Source organism: Mus caroli, chromosome 1 (genome assembly GCF_900094665.2).
Source record: "Mus caroli chromosome 1, CAROLI_EIJ_v1.1, whole genome shotgun sequence".
NCBI classification, from domain to species: Eukaryota; Metazoa; Chordata; class Mammalia; order Rodentia; family Muridae; genus Mus; species Mus caroli.
In genome coordinates, this window is record NC_034570.1 from 46,635,067 (window position 1) to 46,640,241 (window position 5,175).

The window sequence follows — 5,175 nt, forward strand, 5'->3', positions numbered from 1 at the left end:
CCCTCCTCCCCCCTCCCCTCCTCCTCCCCCTCTCCTTCTCCCTCTTCCTCTTATCTTCTTTTCCTCTTTTGCTCTCTCTCCACCTCTCTTTCCTCTCATAGCCCCGTTAATTCTGGACTCTTCTAGATGTCTCTGGCTGTTTTCTCTCTCTCTTCTCTCGTTCTCTGTTTTCTTTTGTTTGAATCCCCACACTGCTCTCCATCGTGGAGGGACAATTGACACTCCCACCATCTGTGCAGGAGTTTTCATTTCTTCATTTTGCCAGTGTTCGTCTCCTCTCATCTTTTTAATACAATTCATTCATTCTAACTGGTTTTAGTTTTTAGTGTCTATGGTTTCAATTTACAGTTTCCTGAAGACTAATACTAAACAATACTTTTCACTTTTCTAGTAGCACACCTGTTACTAGATATGGATATTATTTTGAGAAATGTCTGTTAAAGTGTTTTAACTTTGCATTAGATTAGATCATTCCTCTGAGTCGTTACAATTAGAAGGTGCAATCTATTATCATTTTACTCAAGATTCTTCAAGGGCTATGGCCCTGAAAGAGGCTTTTAAAATTGAGTCCCCTGGGGTCAGGGGATTGATTCTATTCCATCTCTTTTATTATTATTTCTTCTTAAAAAGAAGAAACTAATATACGGTCAAATCCTTTGTTTTTAAGTGTAAACTATTTTTACCCAACTCTGCAAATCATACAAAATATTATTTTCAAATTTAGAGCATAAGTCACTCTGTTGGAAACTATATAAAACTTGCAAGATTTTAAAAGCATAATTCACAATTTAAAAGGGACCGCTGGAGAAGGGCCATAAAAGAGGGAAAGTCAGAATGTGGGTGCTTCTAGTTTACAACAATCAGGGCACTGTAAAAGGACAAGTCCAGGAGTCCTTGTTTTATTTATTTAACTACACTCTCTCCTGAAACTTTTGGATGCAAGTGCAGAAATAAAGGTATTTATGAAGTCAGACTTGTAATTGCCAGAAAGTAATAACAAATGCCAACTTGGTCCTTACTACCTGTATAAGTCCTAAGGGAAAGATGAGCTCATGGATGCATGTATATATAGATCATTACTAGGCTGAATTAAAATACATTAAATATGGAAGTCGGAAATAAAGCCCTGAAAATTATCCAGCATAAAAAGAACAGTAAGAACAACGTGGAGGTTTAAAAAGAAGAGACCCTAGGATGCTTGCTTGCTGGGTAAGGTTACTAAGCATAAAGAGAAGAACCTTATGCAAACCCTGGCAACTGGCTGATCTAAAGCGGTGCAAGTTTAGGTGGAGGGATTTGCTTTAATCTTCTCCTTGTGTCTGTCTAGTCCCCAGGTCCAAGAGACTTCTGTAACTGACACCTGAGCTGGAGTGAGCTGAAATAGGGGCAAACAGCCTAGAGCATCTACTGAGACTTTCTTTAAAGGGTAAGTTTTCCTTGTTTTTCATTTGTTGTGTGGTTAAGTAGCTTAGCAAAGCATATGCCGTGGTTTAAGCAGTTGAACATTTTACTATTTTAATTCTGAGTAACAGTGCCTTTAGTCATACATAGATCAATACAAATGACAGACATGTTCCTCCCCTTACATACCCCAGAAGTGCCATACTCTAGAGTAGCAGCAAACAAACTTGGGGTGTATTAATGTATTGGCATGACCACAGGATGAGTACCAAGAGGAAAAACCTTAATGACTTTAAAATAGAAGTAGTTACCAATCACACACAAACAGATTCACACAAAATCAGTTCATACAAAAACATATATGCTCAAAATGAGAATTAGAGTTGGTAGAAGCTGAGACAATGTAAACAGGAAGGAAAACTGTGTGCAAAGTATGTGATTCATAAACCAAAATGTGGGCAATGGATTGCCTACAAGAGTCAGTAGAACACTGTTTTTTAAAATAATTCAAAATTATTGAAAAGGATTGACTTAAAAATAATCCAACATATATGTTCCTTTAGTCATGAAACCATTACTTTTAATGATACCCAAGGTAAAGGAGATCCCAAGAGTGAACTCTAGGGGTGATGGAGAGGAACGAGGGAGGTTTAGAGTTCAGAGGAAGGCATTATGAAGCTGTCAAGAGCATCTATGTCATCAGCACCATGAGCAAAAGTAAGGAAGACAAATATTGACAGATACACTAATGTGGTTTGTCTCTTCATCCCTGAACCCAACTGGTAATTTTGCAGTTAGTGGTGACTAGCTGATTTACCCACAAATGGGTTCAGAAACACAAACAATTCATTCTACACAATTCTGATGCAGAAATACAACCTCAATCTCGAAAATCTGGATACTTCTATCTGAAAACGAAAGCCTTTGTTAGCAAGAAGACTTCTATTCTGTGATAGAACTTTGAATTATGAATAGTCCCCATCTGTCAAACTCAGGGTCTCAATTATTATAACAGAGAGAGAACATTGGTGTGCATTACCTTGGAATTCAGAGTCACTTTAACTGTGCAGACTCATCAGCAAGAAAGGCCTAGGCCAGGACCTCTCAGTAACAAAGCAAACCATGACTCCAGTGCAAAAGAAAAGAAAGTGAAATCAGAGTGGGTTTGTTTGTTTGTTTGTTTGTTTGTTTCTTCAGTTATAGGGTAGGAGGAATTTAAATCTTGTTCAAGGCTTTTCTTCTGCATGAGAAATTAAATGCAAGGAGAGACAACTCAATACGATTTGTTTTCAGGATTTTTTTTTTTTTTTTAGGTTTTAGGTATTTTTAGGTCCAATAAACTGGTCATCAGAGAATACTTTTAATAATAACAGTTAATTTTAGTTGTAGGCTTCATTTCGTGTAAACAAAAGAACTCGTGTTTATATATTGTGGGGTTTTGTTTTTAATAGTTTGAGTCAGTTGTCAGTTTTTTCTTTGTTATTGCTAGAATAACAGAATTACTAGCTAAGCTGCCAAAAAACTAATGTATTCGATGTTGTAGGCTTTCCTGGTTTTACCTTTTAACTGTATTGTCTTAAGTGAGTAAATTTTGTTGTTATTGTTGTTTTTGGTTTCTCAAGACAGGGTTTTTCTGTGTAGCCCTGGCTGTCCTGTAACTTATTCTGTTGACCAGGCTGGCCTCAAACTTAAGAGATCTACCTGTCTCTGTCTCCCAAGTCAGGAATTAAAGGTGGTATGCACCACCACTGCTTGGCAAAATTAGTAAAAATTTTCTGCAGATGCTTGAATTGAAAGCAACAATGGCAACAACTTTGATGATTTCATAAACTTCCAGGAACTCTTATATGTATGTATACACACACACACACACACACACACACACACACACACACACTATTGTATTCGCAATATTAATCTCATGCTTAGCTCTTGGGAAATGATGCTCTCAATACCTATAGTCTTAAGTTACATTAAAAACAAAGAGTCAGCAGCCTTTGACCTCAAGGACATTATCTCTCCTTCATCATATAAAAGAACAGTTTAGCTTTGAGCATTTTGGGTCAGTGATTTGTTGTTGCTATTGTTTTGGTTTTGGTTTCTGAAATTTTTTTTGGTTTTGCTTCTTATTTTTGAGACTGGGAGTAGCTATGTAGCCTTGGCTAGCCTAGAATGCCCCGGGTAGACCAGGCTATCCTTGACCTCCTAGAGATCTACTTGTCTTAGCTTCTGAAGTACTGAAATCATAGGACTGCCCCACCATGCCCCCTGAGTTTTCTCAGTGTAGCGGGGAGGAAAATGGCTTTATAGTCAGATGAACCTGAGTTTGGTTCCTATCTGCAGACTGTTGGAACCTGGGCCTGCATCTTCAGGTCAGATCTCATAGCCTGAATCAGGCCACCATCCCCCTCTGTGGCTCTCTCTGGGGGCACTTAGCACTTTGTACGATGATTCAGCAGCTCCCAGTTTATGGTACCTGGCCCCTCCACTCACATACTCTCTGCTGGACTAAAGCACATGATGCAACACTTCCCCCTGGCTCTAAAGGGTTCTAAAAAGTCTGACCTATCCTTTACCCAGGACTTAGTCTGTGTTGCCCTAATGGTTCTCTCTGAACATTCCTTCATCTGCTCCGGGCTTTAATGGGAAGGTCCTTCCTTTAAGGAGCCATCTTGTTTAGGTTGCCAAATATTGTACTACTTCTGGGTACTGCTCTCCATCCCTCCTGAAAGTCTAAACACTACCATGAGGCCCCTTCTTTTAAAAAAAATTTATTGTATATTTTCTTTATTTACATTTCAAATGTTATCCTCTTTCCTGGTTTCCCCTCCGAAAAACACCCTCACCTTATATCCTTATCCTCCCCCATCCCCCTGCTCTACTTGAAAACCCAGCTCTACCACTACTGGGCATATACCCAAATGATGCTCCAACATGTAATAAGGACACATGCTCCACTATGTTCATAACATAACTATGTTCTGGCTATTATTTATAATAGCCAGAAGCTGGAAAGAACCCAAATGTCCCTCAACAGAGGAATGGATACAGAAAATGTGATACATTTACACAGTGGAGTACTACTCAGCTATTAAAAACAATGAATTTATGAAATTCATAGGCAAATGGATGGATGTGGAGTATATCATCCTGAGTGAGGTAACCCAGTCACAAAAGAACATGAGGCCTCTTCAAAAAGCCCCATTGAACAGCCTTGTGGAAGCCTCCATTCAAGCCAGCCATTACTGCTCATCTTTGGTTAACGTTAGTGTTTTCCTGAAAACCCAGAGTTTCCAGTGGAAAATGAAGATGCTAAACTTTAGCTTCCCGTGGCTCATTAACAGGCAGATATGTGTACAACAGTAGATTGATCCTGAGGCAGGAGGATTTTAAATTTAAGACCAACCTGGATTACATAGTAAAATCCTATCTTAATAAATAAAGTTGCCAAAGATTTTCTCCATCATATAGGCAGTCTTCATTATGCTAGTTGTTTCCTATTTGTTGGGCAGAAGCTTTCAAAATAAATAAAAGTCCTTTGGTATAGCAGAATGAGCTGCAAAACTTACAAAAACAGTGGAGAAAGTGGCTTTACAAATACCCTTAAGTCCAATCTGAATATCAGGTTTTTTTAAACAATATTTTTAAAGGGGAAGATAGGTTGGGAAAGTGGCAAAGTGGGTCAAATGCTTGCTGTGCAAGGATGAGGACATCAGTTCAAACCCCCAGCACTCATAAAGCCAGCAGGGGAGGCAGAGGCAGGCGGATTTCTGA

At 38.8% G+C, this 5,175-nt stretch overlaps 1 protein-coding gene across 1 annotated transcript in view; it reads left to right on the forward strand.

Annotated features, from left to right (window-relative positions):
* The window catches only part of Slc39a10 (solute carrier family 39 member 10), a 116,656-nt gene that overhangs the window by 29,901 nt on the left and 81,580 nt on the right, over nucleotides 1–5,175 (forward strand). The window contains exon 2 of the mRNA XM_029476662.1: nucleotides 1,328–1,426. The gene's annotated coding sequence lies outside the window, so the exon portion shown is untranslated. The remainder of the gene's footprint in view (nucleotides 1–1,327; nucleotides 1,427–5,175) is intronic.